This window comes from Puntigrus tetrazona, chromosome 4, assembly GCF_018831695.1.
Source record: "Puntigrus tetrazona isolate hp1 chromosome 4, ASM1883169v1, whole genome shotgun sequence".
Lineage (NCBI taxonomy): Eukaryota > Metazoa > Chordata > Actinopteri > Cypriniformes > Cyprinidae > Puntigrus > Puntigrus tetrazona.
Window position 1 is genome coordinate 25842292 of NC_056702.1, and position 25055 is coordinate 25867346.

Below are 25055 nucleotides of genomic sequence, written 5' to 3' on the forward strand. Positions count from 1 at the left end.
TAGGGTTACATGGTGTAGTGGTTAGCCCTCTGGACTCTGTTTTAGACCCTGTCTGAAGAATCTTTTGGCAGCAGTCAGTCAAAAAACGCTTTCAGGGGGTGCTTAGATTGGTTGCCGTCATGCGCAGGCTGTCTCTGTAGGGAAGTGAGCTTAAAAGAGCGGACCCAAGCTTGGAGAATGCAGGCATCGATCCCACTACCTCTCGCATGCTAAGCGAGCGCTCTACCATTTGAGCTAATTCCCCTTGCTTGGCTACAGACATGTCCAAACATTGCCTTCGCAGAGCGACGTCTATTTTTAAGGGGCTTGAATCTGTGAATTGAAGCAAATGAAGTTGGTGATTTAACCGAGATAATGTGCTTTAGTTTAAGGGGTACTGAGGCTTACTACCGAAGCTGTTTTGCCACCCAGGATCGCTAGCAACCATCAAGTTTTCGGTCAACTGGGCCGAGAAGCGGCAAAAGTGCAGTCATGTGGGACTCCAGGCTCAGCACTGAAAAACCCCATCCACTTTTCAGCCTGCTTTGTCCTCAATGTGAAGCCTGATCTCCGTAGTCGTGGCAGAGTGTTCGCCTGCATGCAGAAGAGAAAGGGCTGTGTTATTTTTTCTTTCTCCTCCTCTCTGCCCCGGACCAATGCTTCCAGCCCTTCTCACCACAGAGGCTCAGTGGCGTGCCGTGATCGTATAGTGGTTAGTACTCTGCGTTGTGCCGCAGCAACCCCGGTTCGAATCCGGGTCACGGCAGGCTTTTGCCAACAGGCAACGATCTTTCTCCCATGTTTTTGCCACCTCATCCGGTGCTGGTGCGAACCTTGCCAACTACGGATGGCGATTGCCCTTTGACTTTAGTATTTGGTGCCGATAATTGTACCTTCCACGGTCTTTGCTCTCTCTTCCGCAATTCCGTTTTTGCAGGCTTCACCTCGGCGCTTTGTGGATACGTTATATTCTAACAAGTAACAAGCCGGCAGATTGAGCCGGAGCCTGGATAGCTCAGTCGGTAGAGCATCAGACTTTTAATCTGAGGGTCCAGGGTTCAAGTCCCTGTTCGGGCGCGAGGCAATCCTATTGATGGCGGCCTCCATATCCCTAGCTCGGCACACCGAGTCAGCTCGTTGGGAAAGAGTGCTCATGAAGTCAACTGAGTGAGTCTCAGTTCTCCTAGTTGGTACCGCTGTTCCTCCTGCTGCAGGGCTAGCATCTTCTAAACATTGCTTTCATCTTATTCCTCAAGATTGTTCTTAAAAAATTTTTTTAAGAAGAATGCACATTTTTCAAAAGACTCACAGCTTTCCAAATAACTCTTTCAAGTGAGGATAGCCCCACACCTGTCTTAAATCCCAAATAATAAGAACCAGTTAATTAAGTAACTGGGTTAGTTCAAATTGGTCGTCACATTTTGGCATAGTAAGAACAGCAGCTACATGTAGTACATAGGGTTACATGTTTTAACCTGCTCAGTGTGATTTGATGTATTTTTGAATTTTACCATGTTTCCATGTGGTCTTGGCCATTTTCTTCCTCTTACGCATTTGGACGTGTGTACATGTGACTGATCACATGACAGGAAACAGGAAAAACAGTATAAAAGAGGCAGCATGGCAAGCAAACAGCCTTTCACTTTACAAATCTGCTGGCGATCACCATTTCTGGACTGTGGTGTTTTATTCGGACTTATCTTTGTAGATTCAAGCACTTGGAACATCACTTGGATTGCATTATACACGGCTGGAAACGTGCGGTGCTATGGAAACCCCCCCCAGTGGGACCCCTCTCTACTCGGTGTTGCAGTAGTCGTGGCGAGTGGTTAAGGCGATGGACTAGAAATCCATTGGGGTCTCCCGCGCAGGTTCGAATCCTGCCGACTACGCTTTGCGTTCCGCCCGCTGCATTGCATAAACAAGTCGCGGGACTTTTTGAATCCCTTGGACTGTAGCACGCCGTCATCTTCAGTGGTCAGTACCCTGCGTTGTGGCCGCAGCAACCCCGCTTCAATCCGGGTCTCGCCGTCTTTTGCCCTCAGACTCCTATTTGCCACCTCACCCTTCAGCTGGACATTGTGTCTGAAGCTCGCTGGCGGTCTATTCTGCTTTCTTCCTGCAGTCAACGGACCTGGAGGGCAGCAGGTAGGTGTAGTCGTGGCCGAGAGGTTAAGGCGATGGACTTGAAATCCATTGGGGTCTCCCGCGCAGGTTCGAACCCTGCCGACTACGAGTTGCGACCAATTGCATCTTCCACGGTCTTTGCTCTCTTCCACAATTCCTGTTTTGCAGGCTGCACTGTGGCGCTTTGTTGATACGAGTATCAAGTTGGTGGTCTGAGCCCGGGTAGCTCAGTCGGTAGAGCATCAGAATTTTAATCTGAGGGTCCAGGGTTCAAGTGCCTGTTTGGGCGAAAGGCAGTCCTATCGATGGCGGCCTCCTGCTGCAGGGCCAGCATCTTCTAAACAATGCTCTCATCTTATTACTCAAGATTGTTCTTAAAGAAACGTGAAAAAACGCGCATTTTTGAAAAGACTCAAAACTTACAAAATAGCTCTTTAAAGTGAGGATAGCCCCACATCTCTCTTAAATGCCAAAGAATAAGAACCAGTTAATTCAGCAAATGGGTTACTTCAAATTGGTTGTCTCTGAGCCCAAACGGCCCTAGCTAGGGTTACATGGTGTAGTGGTTAGCCCTCTGGACTCTGTTTTAGACCCTGTCTGAAGAATCTTTTGGCAGCAGTCAGTCAAAAAACGCTTTCAGGGGGTGCTTAGATTGGTTGCCGTCATGCGCAGGCTGTCTCTGTAGGGAAGTGAGCTTAAAAGAGCGGACCCAAGCTTGGAGAATGCGGGCATCGATCCACTACCTCTCGCATGCTAAGCGAGCGCTCTACCACTTGAGCTAATTCCCCTTGCTTAGCTACAGACATGTCCAAACATTGCCTTCGCAGAGCGACGTCTATTTTTAAGGGGCTTGAATCTGTGAATTGAAGCAAATGAAGTTGGTGATTTAACCGAGATAATGTGCTTTAGTTTAAGGGGTACTGAGGCTTACTACGAAGCTGTTTTGCCACCCAGGATCGCTAGCAACCATCAAGTTTTCGGTCAACTGGGCCGAAGCGGCAAAAGTGCAGTCATGTGGGACTCCAGGCTCAGCACTGAAAAACCCCATCCACTTTTCAGCCTGCTTTGTCCTCAATGTGAAGCCTGATCTCCGTAGTCGTGGCAGAGTGTTCGCCTGCATGCAGAAGAGAAAGGGCTGTGTTTTTTCTTTCTTTCTCCTCCTCTCTGCCCCGGACCAATGCTTCCAGCCCTTCTCACCACTGAGGCTCAGTGGCGTGCCGTGATCGTATAGTGGTTAGTACTCTGCGTTGTGGCCGCAGCAACCCGGTTCGAATCCGGGTCACGGCAGGCTTTTGCCAACAGGCAACGATCTTCTCTCCCATGTTTTTTGCCACCTCATCCGGTGCTGGTGCGAACCTTGCCAACTACGGATGGCGATTGCCCTTTGACTTTAGTATTTGGTGCCGATAATTGTACCTTCCACGGTCTTTGCTCTCTCTTCCGCAATTCCGTTTTTGCAGGCTTCACCTCGGCGCTTTGTGGATACGTTATATACTAACAAGTAACAAGCCGGCAGATTGAGCCGGAGCCTGGATAGCTCAGTCGGTAGAGCATCAGACTTTTAATCTGAGGGTCCAGGGTTCAAGTCCCTGTTCGGGCGCGAGGCAATCCTATTGATGGCGGCCTCCATATCCCTAGCTCGGCACACCCGAGTCAGCTCGTTGGGAAAGAGTGCTCATGAAGTCAACTGAGTGAGTCTCAGTTCTCCTAGTTGGTACCGCTGTTCCTCCTGCTGCAGGGCCAGCATCTTCTAAACATTGCTTTCATCTTATTCCTCAAGATTGTTCTTAAAAAAATTTTTTAAGAAGAATGCACATTTTTCAAAAGACTCACAGCTTTCCAAATAACTCTTTCAAGTGAGGATAGCCCCACACCTGTCTTAAATCCCAAATAATAAGAACCAGTTAATTAAGTAACTGGGTTAGTTCAAATTGGTCGTCACATTTTGGCATAGTAAGAACAGCAGCTACATGTAGTACATAGGGTTACATGTTTTAACCTGCTCAGTGTGATTTGATGTATTTTTGAATTTTACCATGTTTCCATGTGGTCTTGGCCATTTTCTTCCTCTTACGCATTTGGACGTGTGTACATGTGACTGATCACATGACAGGAAACAGGAAAAAACAGTATAAAAGAGGCAGCATGGCAAGCAAACAGCCTTTCACTTTACAAATCTGCTGGCGATCACCATTTCTGGACTGTGGTGTTTTATTCGGACTTATCTTTGTAGATTCAAGCACTTGGAACATCACTTGGATTGTATTATACACGGCTGGAAAGCGTGCGGTGCTATGGAAACCCCCAGTGGGACCCCTCTCTACTCGGTGTTGCAGTAGTCGTGGGCGAGTGGTTAAGGCGATGGACTAGAAATCCATTGGGGTCTCCCGTCGCAGGTTCGAATCCTGCCGACTACGCTTTGCGTTCCGCCCGCTGCATTGCATAAACAAGTCGCGGGACTTTTTTGAATCCCTTGGACTGTAGCACGCCGTCATCTTCAGTGGTCAGTACCCTGCGTTGTGGCCGCAGCAACCCCGCTTCCAATCCGGGTCTCGCCGTCTTTTGCCCTCAGACTCCTATTTGCCACCTCACCCTTCAGCTGGACATTGTGTCTGAAGCTCGCTGGCGGTCTATTCTGCTTTCTTCCTGCAGTCAACGGACCTGGAGGGCAGCAGGTCGGTGTAGTCGTGGCCGAGAGGTTAAGGCGATGGTTCGAATCCGGGTCACGGCAGGCTTTTGCCAACAGGCAACGATCTTCTCTCCCATGTATTTTTGCCACCTCATCCGGTGCTGGTGCGAACCTTGCCAACTACGGATGGCGATTGCCCTTTGACTTTAGTATTTGGTGCCGATAATTGTACCTTCCACGGTCTTTGCTCTCTCTTCCGCAATTCCGTTTTTGCAGGCTTCACCTCGGCGCTTTGTGGATACGTTATATTCTAACAAGTAACAAGCCGGCAGATTGAGCCGGAGCCTGGATAGCTCAGTCGGTAGAGCATCAGACTTTTAATCTGAGGGTCCAGGGTTCAAGTCCCTGTTCGGGCGCGAGGCAATCCTATTGATGGCGGCCTCCATATCCCTAGCTCGGCACACCCGAGTCAGCTCGTTGGGAAAGAGTGCTCATGAAGTCAACTGAGTGAGTCTCAGTTCTCCTAGTTGGTACCGCTGTTCCTCCTGCTGCAGGGCCAGCATCTTCTAAACATTGCTTTCATCTTATTCCTCAAGATTGTTCTTAAAAAATTTTTTAAGAAGAATGCACATTTTTCAAAAGACTCACAGCTTTCCAAATAACTCTTTCAAGTGAGGATAGCCCCACACCTGTCTTAAATCCCAAATAATAAGAACCAGTTAATTAAGTAACTGGGTTAGTTCAAATTGGTCGTCACATTTTGGCATAGTAAGAACAGCAGCTACATGTAGTACATAGGGTTACATGTTTTAACCTGCTCAGTGTGATTTGATGTATTTTTGAATTTTACCAGGTTTCCATGTGGTCTTGGCCATTTTCTTCCTCTTACGCATTTGGACGTGTGTACATGTGACTGATCACATGACAGGAAACAGGAAAAAACAGTATAAAAGAGGCAGCATGGCAAGCAAACAGCCTTTCACTTTACAAATCTGCTGGCGATCACCATTTCTGGACTGTGGTGTTTTATTCGGACTTATCTTTGTAGATTCAAGCACTTGGAACATCACTTGGATTGCATTATACACGGCTGGAAACGTGCGGTGCTATGGAAACCCCAGTGGGACCCCTCTCTACTCGGTGTTGCAGTAGTCGTGGCCGAGTGGTTAAGGCGATGGACTAGAAATCCATTGGGGTCTCCCCGCGCAGGTTCGAATCCTGCCGACTACGCTTTTGCGTTCCGCCCGCTGCATTGCATAAACAAGTCGCGGGACTTTTTTGAATCCCTTGGACTGTAGCACGCCGCCGTCATCTTCAGTGGTCAGTACCCTGCGTTGTGGCCGCAGCAACCCCGCTTCAATCCGGGTCTCGCCGTCTTTTGCCCTCAGACTCCTATTTGCCACCTCACCCTTCAGCTGGACATTGTGTCTGAAGCTCGCTGGCGGTCTATTCTGCTTTCTTCCTGCAGTCAACGGACCTGGAGGGCAGCAGGTCGGTGTAGTCGTGGCCGAGAGGTTAAGGCGATGGACTTGAAATCCATTGGGTCTCTCCGCGCAGGTTCGAACCCTGCCGACTACGAGTTGCGACCAATTGCATCTTCCACGGTCTTTGCTCTCTCTTCCACAATTCCTGTTTTGCAGGCTGCAACGGGCGCTTTGTTGATACGAGTATCAAGTTGGTGGTCTGAGCCCGGGTAGCTCAGTCGGTAGAGCATCAGATTTTTAATCTGAGGGTCCAGGGTTCAAGTGCCTGTTTGGGCGAAAGGCAGTCCTATGGATGGCGGCCTCCTGCTGCAGGGCCAGCATCTTCTAAACAATGCTCTCATCTTATTACTCAAGATTGTTCTTAAAGAAACGTGAAAAGAACGCGCATTTTTGAAAAGACTCAAAACTTACAAAATAGCTCTTTAAAGTGAGGATAGCCCCACATCTCTCTTAAATGCCAAAGAATAAGAACCAGTTAATTCAGCAAATGGGTTACTTCAAATTGGTTGTCTCTGAGCCCAAACGGCCCTAGCTAGGGTTACATGGTGTAGTGGTTAGCCCTCTGGACTCTGTTTTAGACCCTGTCTGAAGAATCTTTTGGCAGCAGTCAGTCAAAAAACGCTTTCAGGGGGTGCTTAGATTGGTTGCCGTCATGCGCAGGCTGTCTCTGTAGGGAAGTGAGCTTAAAAGAGCGGACCCAAGCTTGGAGAATGCGGGCATCGATCCCACTACCTCTCGCATGCTGCTAGACGCTCTACCATTTGAGCTACTTCCTCTTGCTTGGCTACAGACATGTCCAAACATTGCCTTCGCAGAGCGACGCCTATTTTTAAGGGGCTTGAATCTGTGAATTGAAGCAAATGAAGTTGGTGAATTAACCGAGATATTGTGCTTTAGTTTAAGGGGTACTGAGGCTTACTACCGAAGCTGTTTTGCCACCCAGGGATCGCTAGCAACCATCAAGTTTTCGGTCAACTGGGCCGAGAAGCGCAAAAGTGCAGTCATGTGGGACTCCAGGCTCAGCACTGAAAAACCCCATCCACTTTTCAGCCTGCTTTGTCCTCAATGTGAAGCCTGATCTCCGTAGTCGTGGCAGAGTGTTCGCCTGCATGCAGAAGAGAAAGGGCTGTGTTATTTTTTCTTTCTCTCCCCTCTCTGCCCCGGACCAATGCTTCCAGCCCTTCTCACCACTGAGGCTCAGTGGCGTGCCGTGATCGTATAGTGGTTAGTACTCTGCGTTGTGGCCGCAGCAACCCCGGTTCGAATCCGGGTCACGGCAGGCTTTTGCCAACAGGCAACGATCTTCTCTCCCATGTTTTTTTTTGCCACCTCATCCGGTGCTGGTGCGAACCTTGCCAACTACGGATGGCGATTGCCCTTTGACTTTAGTATTTGGTGCCGATAATTGTACCTTCCACGGTCTTTGCTCTCTCTTCCGCAATTCCGTTTTTGCAGGCTTCACCTCGGCGCTTTGTGGATACGTTATATACTAACAAGTAACAAGCCGGCAGATTGAGCCGGAGCCTGGATAGCTCAGTCGGTAGAGCATCAGACTTTTAATCTGAGGGTCCAGGGTTCAAGTCCCTGTTCGGGCGCGAGGCAATCCTATTGATGGCGGCCTCCATATCCCTAGCTCGGCACACCCGAGTCAGCTCGTTGGGAAAGAGTGCTCATGAAGTCAACTGAGTGAGTCTCAGTTCTCCTAGTTGGTACCGCTGTTCCTCCTGCTGCAGGGCCAGCATCTTCTAAACATTGCTTTCATCTTATTCTCAAGATTGTTCTTAAAAAATTTTTTAAGAAGAATGCACATTTTTCAAAAGACTCACAGCTTTCCAAATAACTCTTTCAAGTGAGGATAGCCCCACACCTGTCTTAAATCCCAAATAATAAGAACCAGTTAATTAAGTAACTGGGTTAGTTCAAATTGGTCGTCACATTTTGGCATAGTAAGAACAGCAGCTACATGTAGTACATAGGGTTACATGTTTTAACCTGCTCAGTGTGATTTGATGTATTTTTGAATTTTACCAGGTTTCCATGTGGTCTTGGCCATTTTCTTCCTCTTACGCATTTGGACGTGTGTACATGTGACTGATCACATGACAGGAAACAGGAAAAAACGGTATAAAAGAGGCAGCATGGCAAGCAAACAGCCTTTCACTTTACAAATCTGCTGGCGATCACCATTTCTGGACTGTGGTGTTTTATTCGGACTTATCTTTGTAGATTCAAGCACTTGGAACATCACTTGGATTGCATTATACACGGCTGGAAACGCGTGCGGTGCTATGGAAACCCCCCAGTGGGACCCCTCTCTACTCGGTGTTGCAGTAGTCGTGGGCGAGTGGTTAAGGCGATGGACTAGAAATCCATTGGGGTCTCCCCGCGCAGGTTCGAATCCTGCCGACTACGCTTTGCGCTCCGCCCGCTGCATTGCATAAACAAGTCGCGGGACTTTTTGAATCCCTTGGACTGTAGCACGCCGTCATCTTCAGTGGTCAGTACCCTGCGTTGTGGCCGCAGCAACCCCGCTTCCAATCCGGTCTCGCCGTCTTTTGCCCTCAGACTCCTATTTGCCACCTCACCCTTCAGCTGGACATTGTGTCTGAAGCTCGCTGGCGGTCTATTCTGCTTTCTTCCTGCAGTCAACGGACCTGGAGGGCAGCAGGTCGGGTGTAGTCGTGGCCGAGAGGTTAAGGCGATGGACTTGAAATCCATTGGGGTCTCCCGCGCGCAGGTTCGAACCCTGCCGACTACGAGTTGCGACCAATTGCATCTTCCACGGTCTTTGCTCTCTCTTCACACTTCCTGTTTTGCAGGCTGCATAACGGGCGCTTTGTTGATACGAGTATCAAGTTGGTGGTCTGAGCCGGGTAGCTCAGTCGGTAGAGCATCAGAATTTTAATCTGAGGGTCCAGGGTTCAAGTGCCTGTTTGGGCGAAAGGCAGTCCTATGGATGGCGGCCTCCTGCTGCAGGGCCAGCATCTTCTAAACAATGCTCTCATCTTATTACTCAAGATTGTTCTTAAAGAAACGTGAAAAGAACGCGCATTTTTGAAAAGACTCAAAACTTACAAAATAGCTCTTTAAAGTGAGGATAGCCCCACATCTCTCTTAAATGCCAAAGAATAAGAACCAGTTAATTCAGCAAATGGGTTACTTCAAATTGGTTGTCTCTGAGCCCAAACGGCCCTAGCTAGGGTTACATGGTGTAGTGGTTAGCCCTCTGGACTCTGTTTTAGACCCTGTCTGAAGAATCTTTTGGCAGCAGTCAGTCAAAAACGCTTTCAGGGGGTGCTTAGATTGGTTGCCGTCATGCGCAGGCTGTCTCTGTAGGGAAGTGAGCTTAAAAGAGCGGACCCAAGCTTGGAGAATGCGGGCATCGATCCCACTACCTCTCGCATGCTAAGCGAGCGCTCTACCATTTGAGCTAATTCCCTTGCTTGGCTACAGACATGTCCAAACATTGCCTTCGCAGAGCGACGTCTATTTTTAAGGGGCTTGAATCTGTGAATTGAAGCAAATGAAGTTGGTGAATTAACCGAGATATTGTGCTTTAGTTTAAGGGGTACTGAGGCTTACTACGAAGCTGTTTTGCCACCCAGGATCGCTAGCAACCATCAAGTTTTCGGTCAACTGGGCCGAGAAGCGGCAAAAGTGCAGTCATGTGGGACTCCAGGCTCAGCACTGAAAAACCCCATCCACTTTTCAGCCTGCTTTGTCCTCAATGTGAAGCCTGATCTCCGTAGTCGTGGCAGAGTGTTCGCCTGCATGCAGAAGAGAAAGGGCTGTGTTATTTTTTTTTCTTTCTCCTCCCTCTCTGCCCCGGACCAATGCTTCCAGCCCTTCTCACCACTGAGGCTCAGTGGCGTGCCGTGATCGTATAGTGGTTAGTACTCTGCGTTGTGGCCGCAGCGAATCCGGGTCACGGCAGGCTTTTGCCAACAGGCAACGATCTTCTCTCCCATGTTTTTTGCCACCTCATCCGGTGCTGGTGCGAACCTTGCCAACTACGGATGGCGATTGCCTTTGACTTTAGTATTTGGTGCCGATAATTGTACCTTCCACGGTCTTTGCTCTCTCTTCCGCAATTCCGTTTTTGCAGGCTTCACCTCGGCGCTTTGTGGATACGTTATATACTAACAAGTAACAAGCCGGCAGATTGAGCCGAGCCTGGATAGCTCAGTCGGTAGAGCATCAGACTTTTAATCTGAGGGTCCAGGGTTCAAGTCCCTGTTCGGGCGCGAGGCAATCCTATTGATGGCGGCCTCCATATCCCTAGCTCGGCACACCCGAGTCAGCTCGTTGGGAAAGAGTGCTCATGAAGTCAACTGAGTGAGTCTCAGTTCTCCTAGTTGGTACCGCTGTTCCTCCTGCTGCAGGGCCAGCATCTTCTAAACATTGCTTTCATCTTATTCCTCAAGATTGTTCTTAAAAAAATTTTTTAAGAAGAATGCACATTTTTCAAAAGACTCACAGCTTTCCAAATAACTCTTTCAAGTGAGGATAGCCCCACACCTGTCTTAAATCCCAAATAATAAGAACCAGTTAATTAAGTAACTGGGTTAGTTCAAATTGGTCGTCACATTTTGGCATAGTAAGAACAGCAGCTACATGTAGTACATAGGGTTACATGTTTTAACCTGCTCAGTGTGATTTGATGTATTTTTGAATTTTACCAGGTTTCCATGTGGTCTTGGCCATTTTCTTCCTCTTACGCATTTGACGTGTGTACATGTGACTGATCACATGACAGGAAACAGGAAAAACGGTATAAAAGAGGCAGCATGGCAAGCAAACAGCCTTTCACTTTACAAATCTGCTGGCGATCACCATTTCTGGACTGTGGTGTTTTATTCGGACTTATCTTTGTAGATTCAAGCACTTGGAACATCACTTGGATTGCATTATACACGGCTGGAAACGTGCGGTGCTATGGAAACCCCAGTGGGACCCCTCTCTACTCGGTGTTGCAGTAGTCGCGGGCCGAGTGGTTAAGGCGATGGACTAGAAATCCATTGGGGTCTCCCCCGCAGGTTCGAATCCTGCCGACACGCTTTGCAATGCCGCCCGCTGCATTGCATAAACAAGTCGCGGGACTTTTTGAATCCCTTGACTGTAGCACGCCGTCATCTTCAGTGGTCAGTACCCTGCGTTGTGGCCGCAGCAACCCCGCTTCCAATCCGGGTCTCGCCGTCTTTTGCCCTCAGACTCCTATTTGCCACCTCACCCTTCAGCTGGACATTGTGTCTGAAGCTCGCTGGCGGTCTATTCTGCTTTCTTCCTGCAGTCAACGGACCTGGAGGGCAGCAGGTCGGTGTAGTCGTGGCCGAGAGGTTAAGGCGATGGACTTGAAATCCATTGGGGTCTCCCCGCGCAGGTTCGAACCCTGCCGACTACGAGTTGCGACCAATTGCATCTTCCACGGTCTTTGCTCTCTCTTCACACTTCCTGTTTTGCAGGCTGCATAACGGCGCTTTGTTGATACGAGTATCAAGTTGGTGGTCTGAGCCCGGTAGCTCAGTCGGTAGAGCATCAGAATTTTTAATCTGAGGGTCCAGGGTTCAAGTGCCTGTTTGGGCGAAAGGCAGTCCTATCGATGGTGGCCTCCTGCTGCAGGGCCAGCATCTTCTAAACAATGCTCTCATCTTATTACTCAAGATTGTTCTTAAAGAAACGTGAAAAGAACGTGCATTTTTGAAAAGACTCAAAACTTACAAAATAGCTCTTTAAAGTGAGGATAGCCCCACATCTCTCTTAAATGCCAAAGAATAAGAACCAGTTAATTCAGCAAATGGGTTACTTCAAATTGGTTGTCTCTGAGCCCAAACGGCCCTAGCTAGGGTTACATGGTGTAGTGGTTAGCCCTCTGACTCTGTTTTAGACCCTGTCTGAAGAATCTTTTGGCAGCAGTCAGTCAAAAACGCTTTCAGGGGTGCTTAGATTGGTTGCCGTCATGCGCAGGCTGTCTCTGTAGGGAAGTGAGCTTAAAAGAGCGGACCCAAGCTTGGAGAATGCGGGCATCGATCCCACTACCTCTCGCATGCTGCTTAGCGCTCTACCATTTGAGCTAATTCCCTTGCTTGGCTACAGACATGTCCAAACATTGCCTTTCGCAGAGCGACGTCTATTTTTAAGGGGCTTGAATCTGTGAATTGAAGCAAATGAAGTTGGTGAATTAACCGAGATATTGTGCTTTAGTTTAAGGGGTACTGAGGCTTACTACGAAGCTGTTTTGCCACCCAGGATCGCTAGCAACCATCAAGTTTTCGGTCAACTGGGCCGAGAAGGCAAAAGTGCAGTCATGTGGGACTCCAGGCTCAGCACTGAAAAACCCCCATCCACTTTTCAGCCTGCTTTGTCCTCAATGTGAAGCCTGATCTCCGTAGTCGTGGCAGAGTGTTCGCCTGCATGCAGAAGAGAAAGGGCTGTGTTATTTTTTTTTCTTTCTCCTCCCTCTCTGCCCCGGACCAATGCTTCCAGCCCTTCTCACCACTGAGGCTCAGTGGCGTGCCGTGATCGTGATAGTGGTTAGTACTCTGCGCTGTGGCCGCAGCAACCCCGGTTCGAACTGGTCACGGCAGGCTTTTGCCAACAGGCAACGATCTTCTCTCCCATGTTTTTTTGCCACCTCATCCGGTGCTGGTGCGAACCTTGCCAACTACGGATGGCGATTGCCCTTTGACTTTAGTATTTGGTGCCGATAATTGTACCTTCCACGGTCTTTGCTCTCTCTTCCGCAATTCCGTTTTTGCAGGCTTCACCTCGGCGCTTTGTGGATACGTTATATACTAACAAGTAACAAGCCGGCAGATTGAGCCGGAGCCTGGATAGCTCAGTCGGTAGAGCATCAGACTTTTAATCTGAGGGTCCAGGGTTCAAGTCCCTGTTCGGGCGCGAGGCAATCCTATTGATGGCGGCCTCCATATCCCTAGCTCGGCACACCCGAGTCAGCTCGTTGGGAAAGAGTGCTCATGAAGTCAACTGAGTGAGTCTCAGTTCTCCTAGTTGGTACCGCTGTTCCTCCTGCTGCAGGGCCAGCATCTTCTAAACATTGCTTTCATCTTATTCTCAAGATTGTTCTAAAAAATTTTTTTAAGAAGAATGCACATTTTTCAAAAGACTCACAGCTTTCCAAATAACTCTTTCAAGTGAGGATAGCCCCACACCTGTCTTAAATCCCAAATAATAAGAACCAGTTAATTAAGTAACTGGGTTAGTTCAAATTGGTCGTCACATTTTGGCATAGTAAGAACAGCAGCTACATGTAGTACATAGGGTTACATGTTTTAACCTGCTCAGTGTGATTTGATGTATTTTTGAATTTTACCAGGTTTCCATGTGGTCTTGGCCATTTTCTTCCTCTTACGCATTTGGACGTGTGTACATGTGACTGATCACATGACAGGAAACAGGAAAAACGGTATAAAAGAGGCAGCATGGCAAGCAAACAGCCTTTCACTTTACAAATCTGCTGGCGATCACCATTTCTGGACTGTGGTGTTTTATTCGGACTTATCTTTGTAGATTCAAGCACTTGGAACATCACTTGGATTGCATTATACACGGCTGGAAACGTGCGGTGCTATGGAAACCTCAGTGGGACCCTCTCTAGTCGGTGTTGCAGTAGTCGTGGCCGAGTGGTTAAGGCGATGGACTAGAAATCCATTGGGGTCTCCCCGCGCAGGTTCGAATCCTGCCGACTACGCTTTTGCAATCCGCCCGCTGCATTGCATAAACAAGTCGCGGGACTTTTTGAATCCCTTGACTGTAGCACGCCGTCATCTTCAGTGGTCAGTACCTGCGCTGTGGCCGCAGCAACCCCGCCTCCAATCCGGTCTCTCGCCGCTTTTGCCCTCAGACTCCTATTTGCCACCTCACCCTTCAGCTGGACATTGTGTCTGAAGCTCGCTGGCGGTCTATTCTGCTTTCTTCCTGCAGTCAACGGACCTGGAGGGCAGCAGGTCGGTGTAGTCGTGGCCGAGAGGTTAAGGCGATGGACTTGAAATCCATTGGGGTCTCCCCCGCGCAGGTTCGAACCCTGCCGACTACGAGTTGCGACCAATTGCATCTTCCACGGTCTTTGCTCTCTTCCACAATTCCTGTTTTGCAGGCTGCATAACGGCGCTTTGTTGATACGAGTATCAAGTTGGTGGTCTGAGCCCGGTAGCTCAGTCGGTAGAGCATCAGAATTTTAATCTGAGGGTCCAGGGTTCAAGTGCCTGTTTGGGCGAAAGGCAGTCCTATCGATGGCGGCCTCCTGCTGCAGGGCCAGCATCTTCTAAACAATGCTCTCATCTTATTACTCAAGATTGTTCTTAAAGAAACGTGAAAAGAACGCGCATTTTTGAAAAGACTCAAAACTTACAAAATAGCTCTTTAAAGTGAGGATAGCCCCACATCTCTCTTAAATGCCAAAGAATAAGAACCAGTTAATTCAGCAAATGGGTTACTTCAAATTGGTTGTCTCTGAGCCCAAACGGCCCTAGCTAGGGTTACATGGTGTAGTGGTTAGCCCTCTGGACTCTGTTTTAGACCCTGTCTGAAGAATCTTTTGGCAGCAGTCAGTCAAAAAACGCTTTCAGGGGGTGCTTAGATTGGTTGCCGTCATGCGCAGGCTGTCTCTGTAGGGAAGTGAGCTTAAAAGAGCGGACCCAAGCTTGGAGAATGCGGGCATCGATCCCACTACCTCTCGCATGCTAAGCGAGCGCCTACCATTTGAGCTAATTCCCTTGCTTGGCTACAGACATGTCCAACATTGTTTTTCGCAGAGCGACGCCTATTTTTAAGGGGCTTGAATCTGTGAATTGAAGCAAATGAAGTTGGTGAATTAACCGAGATATTGTGCTTTAGTTTAAGGGGTACTGAGGCTTACTACCGAAGCTGTTTTGCCACCCAGGATCGCTAGCAACCATCAAGTTTTCGGTCAACTGGGCCGAGAAGCGGCAAAAGTGCAGTCATGTGGGACTCCAGGCTCAGCACTGAAAAACCCCATCCACTTTTCAGCCTGCTTTGTCCTCAATGTGAAGCCTGATCTCCGTAGTCGTGGCAGAGTGTTCGCCTGCATGCAGAAGAGAAAGGGCTGTGTTATTTTTTTCTTTCTCCTCCTCTCTGCCCCGGACCAATGCTTCCAGCCCTTCTCACCACTGAGGCTCAGTGGCGTGCCGTGATCGATAGTGGTTAGTACTCTGCGCTGTGGCCGCAGCACCCCGGTTCGAACTGGTCACGGCAGGCTTTTGCCAACAGGCAACGATCTTTCTCCCATGTTTTTTGCCACCTCATCCGGTGCTGGTGCGAACCTTGCCAACTACGGATGGCGATTGCCCTTTGACTTTAGTATTTGGTGCCGATAATTGTACCTTCCACGGTCTTTGCTCTCTTCCGCAATTCCGCTTTTTGCAGGCTTCACCTCGGCGCTTTGTGGATACGTTATATACTAACAAGTAACAAGCCGGCAGATTGAGCCGGAGCCTGGATAGCTCAGTCGGTAGAGCATCAGACTTTTAATCTGAGGGTCCAGGGTTCAAGTCCCTGTTCGGGCGCGAGGCAATCCTATTGATGGCGGCCTCCATATCCCTAGCTCGGCACACCGAGTCAGCTCGTTGGGAAAGAGTGCTCATGAAGTCAACTGAGTGAGTCTCAGTTCTCCTAGTTGGTACCGCTGTTCCTCCTGCTGCAGGGCCAGCATCTTCTAAACATTGCTTTCATCTTATTCTCAAGATTGTTCTTAAAAAATTTTTTTAAGAAGAATGCACATTTTTCAAAAGACTCACAGCTTTCCAAATAACTCTTTCAAGTGAGGATAGCCCCACACCTGTCTTAAATCCCAAATAATAAGAACCAGTTAATTAAGTAACTGGGTTAGTTCAAATTGGTCGTCACATTTTGGCATAGTAAGAACAGCAGCTACATGTAGTACATAGGGTTACATGTTTTAACCTGCTCAGTGTGATTTGATGTATTTTTGAATTTTACCAGGTTTCCATGTGGTCTTGGCCATTTTCTTCCTCTTACGCATTTGGACGTGTGTACATGTGACTGATCACATGACAGGAAACAGGAAAAACGGTATAAAAGAGGCAGCATGGCAAGCAAACAGCCTTTCACTTTACAAATCTGCTGGCGATCACCATTTCTGGACTGTGGTGTTTTATTCGACTTATCTTTGTAGATTCAAGCACTTGGAACATCACTTGGATTGCATTATACACGGCTGGAAACGTGCGGTGCTATGGAAACCCCTCAGTGGGACCCTCTAGTCTCGGTGTTGCAGTAGTCGTGGCCGAGTGGTTAAGGCGATGGACTAGAAATCCATTGGGGTCTCCCGCGCAGGTTCGAATCCTGCCGACTACGCTTTATGCTCCGCCCGCTGCATTGCATAAACAAGTCGCTGGACTTTTTGAATCCCTTGACTGTAGCACGCCGTCATCTTCAGTGGTCAGTACCCTGCGTTGTGGCCGCAGCAACCCCGCTCCAATCCGGTCTCGCCGCCTTTTGCCCTCAGACTCCTATTTGCCACCTCACCCTTCAGCTGGACATTGTGTCTGAAGCTCGCTGGCGGTCTATTCTGCTTTCTTCCTGCAGTCAACGGACCTGGAGGGCAGCAGGTCGGTGTAGTCGTGGCCGAGAGGTTAAGGCGATGGACTTGAAATCCATTGGGGTCTCCCCGCGCAGGTTCGAACCCCTGCCGACTACGAGTTGCGACCAATTGCATCTTCCACGGTCTTTGCTCTCTTCCACAATTCCTGTTTTGCAGGCTGCATAACGGGCGCTTTGTTGATACGAGTATCAAGTTGGTGGTCTGAGCCCGGCTAGCTCAGTCGGTAGAGCATCAGAATTTTAATCTGAGGGTCCAGGGTTCAAGTGCCTGTTTGGGCGAAAGGCAGTCCTATCAATGGCGGCCTCCTGCTGCAGGGCCAGCATCTTCTAAACAATGCTCTCATCTTATTACTCAAGATTGTTCTTAAAGAAACGTGAAAAGAACGCGCATTTTTGAAAAGACTCAAAACTTACAAAATAGCTCTTTAAAGTGAGGATAGCCCCACATCTCTCTTAAATGCCAAAGAATAAGAACCAGTTAATTCAGCAAATGGGTTACTTCAAATTGGTTGTCTCTGAGCCCAAACGGCCCTAGCTAGGGTTACATGGTGTAGTGGTTAGCCCTCTGACTCTGTTTTAGACCCTGTATGAAGAATCTTTTGGCAGCAGTCAGTCAAAAACGCTTTCAGGGGTGCTTAGATTGGTTGCCGCCATGCGCAGGCTGTCTCTGTAGGGAAGTGAGCTTAAAAGAGCGGACCCAAGCTTGGAGAATGCGGGCATCGATCCCACTACCTCTCGCATGCTAAGCGAGCGCCTACCATTTGAGCTAATTCCCTTGCTTGGCTACAGACATGTCCAAACATTGCCTTCGCAGAGCGACGCCTATTTTTAAGGGGCTTGAATCTGTGAATTGAAGCAAATGAAGTTGGTGAATTAACCGAGATATTGTGCTTTAGTTTAAGGGGTACTGAGGCTTACTACCGGGCTGTTTTGCCACCCAGGATCGCTAGCAACCATCAAGTTTTCGGTCAACTGGGCCGAGAAGCGCAAAAGTGCAGTCATGTGGGACTCCAGGCTCAGCACTGAAAAACCCCATCCACTTTTCAGCCTGCTTTGTCCTCAATGTGAAGCCTGATCTCCGTAGTCGTGGCAGAGTGTTCGCCTGCATGCAGAAGAGAAAGGGCTGTGTTATTTTTTTCTTTCTCCTCCTCTCTGCCCCGACCAATGCTTCCAGCCCTTCTCACCACTGAGGCTCAGTGGCGTGCCGTGATCGATAGTGGTTAGTACTCTGCGTTGTGGCCGCAGCAACCCCGGTTCGAACTGGTCACGGCAGGCTTTTGCCAACAGGCAACGATCTTTCTCCCATGTTTTTTTGCCACCTCATCCGGTGCTGGTGCGAACCTTGCCAACTACGGATGGCGATTGCCCTTTGACTTTAGTATTTGGTGCCGATAATTGTACCTTCCACGGTCTTTGCTCTCTCTTCCGCAATTCCGCTTTTTGCAGGCTTCACTCGGCGCTTTGTGGATACGTTATATACTAACAAGTAACAAGCCGGCAGATTGAGCCGGAGCCTGGATAGCTCAGTCGGTAGAGCATCAGACTTTTAATCTGAGGGTCCAGGGTTCAAGTCCCTGTTCGGGCGCGAGGCAATCCTATTGATGGCGGCCTCCATATCCCTAGCTCGGCACACCCGAGTCAGCTCGTTGGGAAAGAGTGCTCATGAAGTCAACTGAGTGAGTCTCAGTTCTCCTAGTTGGTACCGCTGTTCCTCCTGCTGCAGGGCCAGCATCTTCTAAACATTGCTTTCATCTTATTCTCAAGATTGTTCTTAAAAAAATTTTTTAAGAAGAATGCACATTTTTCAAAAGACTCACAGCTTTCCAAATAACTCTTTCAAGTGAGGATAGCCCCACACCTGTCTTAAATCCCAAATAATAAGAACCAGTTAATTAAGTAACTGGGTTAGTTCAAATTGGTCGTCACATTTTGGCATAGTAAGAACAGCAGCTACATGTAGTACATAGGGTTACATGTTTTAACCTGCTCAGTGTGATTTGATGTATTTTTGAATTTTACCAGGTTTCCATGTGGTCTTGGCCATTTTCTTCCTCTTACGCATTTGACGTGTGTACATGTGACTGATCACATGACAGGAAACAGGAAAAACGGTATAAAAGAGGCAGCATGGCAAGCAAACAGCCTTTCACTTTACAAATCTGCTGGCGATCACCATTTCTGGACTGTGGTGTTTTATTCGACTTATCTTTGTAGATTCAAGCACTTGGAACATCACTTGGATTGCATTATACACGGCTGGAAACGCGGCGGTGCTATGGAAACCCCAGTGGGACCCTCTCTACTCGGTGTTGCAGTAGTCGTGGGCCGAGTGGTTAAGGCGATGGACTAGAAATCCATTGGGGTCTCCCCCCGCAGGTTCGAATCCTGCCGACTACGCTTTTTATGCTCCGCCCGCTGCATTGCATAAACAAGTCGCGGGACTTTTTGAATCCCTTGACTGTAGCACGCCGTCATCTTCAGTGGTCAGTACCCTGCGTTGTGGCCGCAGCAACCCCGCTTCCAATCCGGTCTCGCCGCCTTTTTGCCCTCAGACTCCTATTTGCCACCTCACCCTTCAGCTGGACATTGTGTCTGAAGCTCGCTGGCGGTCTATTCTGCTTTCTTCCTGCAGTCAACGGACCTGGAGGGCAGCAGGTCGGTGTAGTCGTGGCCGAGAGGTTAAGGCGATGGACTTGAAATCCATTGGGGTCTCCCGCCGCAGGTTCGAACCCTGCCGACTACGAGTTGCGACCAATTGCATCTTCCACGGTCTTTGCTCTCTTCCACAATTCCTGTTTTGCAGGCTGCACAACGGGCGCTTTGTTGATACGAGTATCAAGTTGGTGGTCTGAGCCCGGTAGCTCAGTCGGTAGAGCATCAGACTTTTAATCTGAGGGTCCAGGGTTCAAGTGCCTGTTTGGGCGAAAGGCAGTCCTATCGATGGCGGCCTCCTGCTGCAGGGCCAGCATCTTCTAAACAATGCTCTCATCTTATTACTCAAGATTGTTCTTAAAGAAACGTGAAAAGAACGCGCATTTTTGAAAAGACTCAAAACTTACAAAATAGCTCTTTAAAGTGAGGATAGCCCCACATCTCTCTTAAATGCCAAAGAATAAGAACCAGTTAATTCAGCAAATGGGTTACTTCAAATTGGTTGTCTCTGAGCCCAAACGGCCCTAGCTAGGGTTACATGGTGTAGTGGTTAGCCCTCTGACTCTGTTTTAGACCCTGTATGAAGAATCTTTTGGCAGCAGTCAGTCAAAAACGCTTTCAGGGGTGCTTAGATTGGTTGCCGCCATGCGCAGGCTGTCTCTGTAGGGAAGTGAGCTTAAAAGAGCGGACCCAAGCTTGGAGAATGCGGGCATCGATCCCACTACTCTCTCGCATGCTAAGCGAGCGCCTACCATTTGAGCTAATTCCCTTGCTTGGCTACAGACATGTCCAAACATTGCCTTCGCAGAGCGACGCCTATTTTTAAGGGGCTTGAATCTGTGAATTGAAGCAAATGAAGTTGGTGAATTAACCGAGATATTGTGCTTTAGTTTAAGGGGTACTGAGGCTTACTACCGGGCTGTTTTGCCACCCAGGATCGCTAGCAACCATCAAGTTTTCGGTCAACTGGGCCGAGAAGCGCAAAAGTGCAGTCATGTGGGACTCCAGGCTCAGCACTGAAAAACCCCATCCACTTTTCAGCCTGCTTTGTCCTCAATGTGAAGCCTGATCTCCGTAGTCGTGGCAGAGTGTTCGCCTGCATGCAGAAGAGAAAGGGCTGTGTTATTTTTTTCTTTCTCCTCCTCTCTGCCCCGGACCAATGCTTCCAGCCCTTCTCACCACTGAGGCTCAGTGGCGTGCCGTGATCGTGATAGTGGTTAGTACTCTGCGCTGTGGCCGCAGCAACCCCGGTTCGAACTGGTCACGGCAGGCTTTTGCCAACAGGCAACGATCTCTCTCCCATGTTTTTTGCCACCTCATCCGGTGCTGGTGCGAACCTTGCCAACTACGGATGGCGATTGCCCTTTGACTTTAGTATTTGGTGCCGATAATTGTACCTTCCACGGTCTTTTGCTCTCTTCCGCAATTCCGCTTTTTGCAGGCTTCACACTCGGCGCTTTGTGGATACGTTATATACTAACAAGTAACAAGCCGGCAGATTGAGCCGGAGCCTGGATAGCTCAGTCGGTAGAGCATCAGACTTTTAATCTGAGGGTCCAGGGTTCAAGTCCCTGTTCGGGCGCGAGGCAATCCTATTGATGGCGGCCTCCATATCCCTAGCTCGGCACACCCGAGTCAGCTCGTTGGGAAAGAGTGCTCATGAAGTCAACTGAGTGAGTCTCAGTTCTCCTAGTTGGTACCGCTGTTCCTCCTGCTGCAGGGCCAGCATCTTCTAAACATTGCTTTCATCTTATTCTCAAGATTGTTCTTAAAAAAATTTTTTAAGAAGAATGCACATTTTTCAAAAGACTCACAGCTTTCCAAATAACTCTTTCAAGTGAGGATAGCCCCACACCTGTCTTAAATCCCAAATAATAAGAACCAGTTAATTAAGTAACTGGGTTAGTTCAAATTGGTCGTCACATTTTGGCATAGTAAGAACAGCAGCTACATGTAGTACATAGGGTTACATGTTTTAACCTGCTCAGTGTGATTTGATGTATTTTTGAATTTTACCAGGTTTCCATGTGGTCTTGGCCATTTTCTTCCTCTTACGCATTTGACGTGTGTACATGTGACTGATCACATGACAGGAAACAGGAAAAACGGTATAAAAGAGGCAGCATGGCAAGCAAACAGCCTTTCACTTTACAAATCTGCTGGCGATCACCATTTCTGGACTGTGGTGTTTTATTCGACTTATCTTTGTAGATTCAAGCACTTGGAACATCACTTGGATTGCATTATACACGGCTGGAAACGTGCGGTGCTATGGAAACCCCCAGTGGGACCCTCTCTAGTCGGTGTTGCAGTAGTCGTGGCCGAGTGGTTAAGGCGATGGACTAGAAATCCATTGGGGTCTCTCCCCGCAGGTTCGAATCCTGCCGACCACGCTTTTGCTCCCGCCCGCTGCATTGCATAAACAAGTCGCGGGACTTTTTGAATCCCTTGGACTGTAGCACGCCGTCATCTTCAGTGGTCAGTACCCTGCGTTGTGGCCGCAGCAACCCCGCTTCCAATCCGGTCTCGCCGTCTTTTTGCCCTCAGACTCCTATTTGCCACCTCACCCTTCAGCTGACATTGTGTCTGAAGCTCGCTGGCGGTCTATTCTGCTTTCTTCCTGCAGTCAACGGACCTGGAGGGCAGCAGGTCGGTGTAGTCGTGGCCGAGAGGTTAAGGCGATGGACTTGAAATCCATTGGGGTCTCCCCGCGCAGGTTCGAACCCTGCCGACTACGAAGTTGCGACCAATTGCATCTTCCACGGTCTTTGCTCTCTTCCACAATTCCTGTTTTGCAGGCTGCAATAACGGCGCTTTGTTGATACGAGTATCAAGTTGGTGGTCTGAGCCCGGTAGCTCAGTCGGTAGAGCATCAGAATTTTAATCTGAGGGTCCAGGGTTCAAGTGCCTGTTTGGGCGAAAGGCAGTCCTATCGATGGCGGCCTCCTGCTGCAGGGCCAGCATCTTCTAAACAATGCTCTCATCTTATTACTCAAGATTGTTCTTAAAGAAACGTGAAAAGAACGCGCATTTTTGAAAAGACTCAAAACTTACAAAATAGCTCTTTAAAGTGAGGATAGCCCCACATCTCTCTTAAATGCCAAAGAATAAGAACCAGTTAATTCAGCAAATGGGTTACTTCAAATTGGTTGTCTCTGAGCCCAAACGGCCCTAGCTAGGTTACATGGTGTAGTGGTTAGCCCTCTGACTCTGTTTTAGACCCTGTATGAAGAATCTTTTGGCAGCAGTCAGTCAAAAACGCTTTCAGGGGTGCTTAGATTGGTTGCCGCCATGCGCAGGCTGTCTCTGTAGGGAAGTGAGCTTAAAAGAGCGGACCCAAGCTTGGAGAATGCGGGCATCGATCCCACTACCTCTCGCATGCTAAGCGAGCGCCTACCATTTGAGCTAATTCCCTTGCTTGGCTACAGACATGTCCAAACATTGCCTTCGAGAGCGACGCCTATTTTTAAGGGGCTTGAATCTGTGAATTGAAGCAAATGAAGTTGGTGAATTAACCGAGATATTGTGCTTTAGTTTAAGGGGTACTGAGGCTTACTACCCGGCTGTTTTGCCACCCAGGATCGCTAGCAACCATCAAGTTTTCGGTCAACTGGGCCGAGAAGCGCAAAAGTGCAGTCATGTGGGACTCCAGGCTCAGCACTGAAAAACCCCATCCACTTTTCAGCCTGCTTTGTCCTCAATGTGAAGCCTGATCTCCGTAGTCGTGGCAGAGTGTTCGCCTGCATGCAGAAGAGAAAGGGCTGTGTTATTTTTTTTCTTTCTCCTCCCTCTCTGCCCGGACCAATGCTTCCAGCCCTTCTCACCACTGAGGCTCAGTGGCGTGCCGTGATCGTGATAGTGGTTAGTACTCTGCGTTGTGGCCGCAGCAACCCCGGTTCGAACTGGTCACGGCAGGCTTTTGCCAACAGGCAACGATCTTCTCTCCCATGTTTTTTGCCACCTCATCCGGTGCTGGTGCGAACCTTGCCAACTACGGATGGCGATTGCCCTTTGACTTTAGTATTTGGTGCCGATAATTGTACCTTCCACGGTCTTTGCTCTCTTCCGCAATTCCGTTTTTGCAGGCTTCACTCGGCGCTTTGTGGATACGTTATATACTAACAAGTAACAAGCCGGCAGATTGAGCCGGAGCCTGGATAGCTCAGTCGGTAGAGCATCAGACTTTTAATCTGAGGGTCCAGGGTTCAAGTCCCTGTTCGGGCGCGAGGCAATCCTATTGATGGCGGCCTCCATATCCCTAGCTCGGCACACCCGAGTCAGCTCGTTGGGAAAGAGTGCTCATGAAGTCAACTGAGTGAGTCTCAGTTCTCCTAGTTGGTACCGCTGTTCCTCCTGCTGCAGGGCCAGCATCTTCTAAACATTGCTTTCATCTTATTCTCAAGATTGTTCTTAAAAAAATTTTTTAAGAAGAATGCACATTTTTCAAAAGACTCACAGCTTTCCAAATAACTCTTTCAAGTGAGGATAGCCCCACACCTGTCTTAAATCCCAAATAATAAGAACCAGTTAATTAAGTAACTGGGTTAGTTCAAATTGGTCGTCACATTTTGGCATAGTAAGAACAGCAGCTACATGTAGTACATAGGGTTACATGTTTTAACCTGCTCAGTGTGATTTGATGTATTTTTGAATTTTACCAGGTTTCCATGTGGTCTTGGCCATTTTCTTCCTCTTACGCATTTGACGTGTGTACATGTGACTGATCACATGACAGGAAACAGGAAAAACGGTATAAAAGAGGCAGCATGGCAAGCAAACAGCCTTTCACTTTACAAATCTGCTGGCGATCACCATTTCTGGACTGTGGTGTTTTATTCGGACTTATCTTTGTAGATTCAAGCACTTGGAACATCACTTGGATTGCATTATACACGGCTGGAAACGCGGCGGTGCTATGGAAACCCCCAGTGGGACCCTCTCTACTCGGTGTTGCAGTAGTCGTGGCCGAGTGGTTAAGGCGATGGACTAGAAATCCATTGGGGTCTCCCCGCGCAGGTTCGAATCCTGCCGACCACGCTTTTTATGCTCCGCCCGCTGCATTGCATAAACAAGTCGCTGGACTTTTTGAATCCCTTGACTGTAGCACGCCGTCATCTTCAGTGGTCAGTACCCCGCGTTGTGGCCGCAGCAACCCCGCTTCCAATCCGGTCTCGCCGTCTTTTGCCCTCAGACTCCTATTTGCCACCTCACCCTTCAGCTGGACATTGTGTCTGAAGCTCGCTGGCGGTCTATTCTGCTTTCTTCCTGCAGTCAACGGACCTGGAGGGCAGCAGGTCGGTGTAGTCGTGGCCGAGAGGTTAAGGCGATGGACTTGAAATCCATTGGGGTCTCCCCGCGCAGGTTCGAACCCTGCCGACTACGAAGTTGCGACCAATTGCATCTTCCACGGTCTTTGCTCTCTTCCACAATTCCTGTTTTGCAGGCTGCAATAACGGGCGCTTTGTTGATACGAGTATCAAGTTGGTGGTCTGAGCCCGGTAGCTCAGTCGGTAGAGCATCAGAATTTTAATCTGAGGGTCCAGGGTTCAAGTGCCTGTTTGGGCGAAAGGCAGTCCTATCGATGG

General features: G+C 48.8%; 28 non-coding genes across 28 annotated transcripts; all 28 read left to right on the forward strand.

Moving 5' to 3' along the window:
* The first annotated feature begins 983 nt into the window (after nt 1–983).
* On the forward strand, nt 984–1056 carry trnak-uuu. Its single transcript has one exon. It is a non-coding gene; the product is annotated as a tRNA-Lys (tRNA).
* Nucleotides 1057–1791: 735 nt separating this feature from the next.
* trnas-aga lies at nt 1792–1871 on the forward strand. Its single transcript has one exon. It is a non-coding gene; the product is annotated as a tRNA-Ser (tRNA).
* Nucleotides 1872–2133: 262 nt separating this feature from the next.
* On the forward strand, nt 2134–2214 carry trnas-uga. The gene has a single exon. It is a non-coding gene; the product is annotated as a tRNA-Ser (tRNA).
* Nucleotides 2215–3633: 1419 nt separating this feature from the next.
* Nucleotides 3634–3706, forward strand: trnak-uuu. The gene has a single exon. It is a non-coding gene; the product is annotated as a tRNA-Lys (tRNA).
* Nucleotides 3707–4441: 735 nt separating this feature from the next.
* trnas-aga lies at nt 4442–4523 on the forward strand. Its single transcript has one exon. It is a non-coding gene; the product is annotated as a tRNA-Ser (tRNA).
* Nucleotides 4524–5078: 555 nt separating this feature from the next.
* trnak-uuu lies at nt 5079–5151 on the forward strand. Its single transcript has one exon. It is a non-coding gene; the product is annotated as a tRNA-Lys (tRNA).
* A 732-nt stretch (nt 5152–5883) lies between these two features.
* On the forward strand, nt 5884–5965 carry trnas-aga. Its single transcript has one exon. It is a non-coding gene; the product is annotated as a tRNA-Ser (tRNA).
* Nucleotides 5966–7426: 1461 nt separating this feature from the next.
* trnah-gug lies at nt 7427–7498 on the forward strand. The gene has a single exon. It is a non-coding gene; the product is annotated as a tRNA-His (tRNA).
* Nucleotides 7499–7741: 243 nt separating this feature from the next.
* On the forward strand, nt 7742–7814 carry trnak-uuu. Its single transcript has one exon. It is a non-coding gene; the product is annotated as a tRNA-Lys (tRNA).
* A 735-nt stretch (nt 7815–8549) lies between these two features.
* On the forward strand, nt 8550–8631 carry trnas-aga. Its single transcript has one exon. It is a non-coding gene; the product is annotated as a tRNA-Ser (tRNA).
* Nucleotides 8632–8894: 263 nt separating this feature from the next.
* Nucleotides 8895–8977, forward strand: trnas-uga. The gene has a single exon. It is a non-coding gene; the product is annotated as a tRNA-Ser (tRNA).
* Nucleotides 8978–10390: 1413 nt separating this feature from the next.
* trnak-uuu lies at nt 10391–10463 on the forward strand. The gene has a single exon. It is a non-coding gene; the product is annotated as a tRNA-Lys (tRNA).
* Nucleotides 10464–11538: 1075 nt separating this feature from the next.
* trnas-uga lies at nt 11539–11620 on the forward strand. The gene has a single exon. It is a non-coding gene; the product is annotated as a tRNA-Ser (tRNA).
* Nucleotides 11621–13043: 1423 nt separating this feature from the next.
* On the forward strand, nt 13044–13116 carry trnak-uuu. Its single transcript has one exon. It is a non-coding gene; the product is annotated as a tRNA-Lys (tRNA).
* Nucleotides 13117–13845: 729 nt separating this feature from the next.
* On the forward strand, nt 13846–13927 carry trnas-aga. The gene has a single exon. It is a non-coding gene; the product is annotated as a tRNA-Ser (tRNA).
* Nucleotides 13928–14189: 262 nt separating this feature from the next.
* trnas-uga lies at nt 14190–14272 on the forward strand. The gene has a single exon. It is a non-coding gene; the product is annotated as a tRNA-Ser (tRNA).
* A 1416-nt stretch (nt 14273–15688) lies between these two features.
* On the forward strand, nt 15689–15761 carry trnak-uuu. Its single transcript has one exon. It is a non-coding gene; the product is annotated as a tRNA-Lys (tRNA).
* Nucleotides 15762–16491: 730 nt separating this feature from the next.
* trnas-aga lies at nt 16492–16572 on the forward strand. Its single transcript has one exon. It is a non-coding gene; the product is annotated as a tRNA-Ser (tRNA).
* Nucleotides 16573–16832: 260 nt separating this feature from the next.
* Nucleotides 16833–16915, forward strand: trnas-uga. Its single transcript has one exon. It is a non-coding gene; the product is annotated as a tRNA-Ser (tRNA).
* A 1415-nt stretch (nt 16916–18330) lies between these two features.
* Nucleotides 18331–18403, forward strand: trnak-uuu. The gene has a single exon. It is a non-coding gene; the product is annotated as a tRNA-Lys (tRNA).
* Nucleotides 18404–19132: 729 nt separating this feature from the next.
* On the forward strand, nt 19133–19215 carry trnas-aga. Its single transcript has one exon. It is a non-coding gene; the product is annotated as a tRNA-Ser (tRNA).
* Nucleotides 19216–19479: 264 nt separating this feature from the next.
* Nucleotides 19480–19561, forward strand: trnas-uga. The gene has a single exon. It is a non-coding gene; the product is annotated as a tRNA-Ser (tRNA).
* Nucleotides 19562–20979: 1418 nt separating this feature from the next.
* trnak-uuu lies at nt 20980–21052 on the forward strand. The gene has a single exon. It is a non-coding gene; the product is annotated as a tRNA-Lys (tRNA).
* A 729-nt stretch (nt 21053–21781) lies between these two features.
* trnas-aga lies at nt 21782–21863 on the forward strand. The gene has a single exon. It is a non-coding gene; the product is annotated as a tRNA-Ser (tRNA).
* Nucleotides 21864–22125: 262 nt separating this feature from the next.
* Nucleotides 22126–22207, forward strand: trnas-uga. Its single transcript has one exon. It is a non-coding gene; the product is annotated as a tRNA-Ser (tRNA).
* Nucleotides 22208–23621: 1414 nt separating this feature from the next.
* trnak-uuu lies at nt 23622–23694 on the forward strand. Its single transcript has one exon. It is a non-coding gene; the product is annotated as a tRNA-Lys (tRNA).
* A 731-nt stretch (nt 23695–24425) lies between these two features.
* trnas-aga lies at nt 24426–24507 on the forward strand. Its single transcript has one exon. It is a non-coding gene; the product is annotated as a tRNA-Ser (tRNA).
* Nucleotides 24508–24770: 263 nt separating this feature from the next.
* On the forward strand, nt 24771–24852 carry trnas-uga. Its single transcript has one exon. It is a non-coding gene; the product is annotated as a tRNA-Ser (tRNA).
* Nucleotides 24853–25055: the final 203 nt, after the last annotated feature.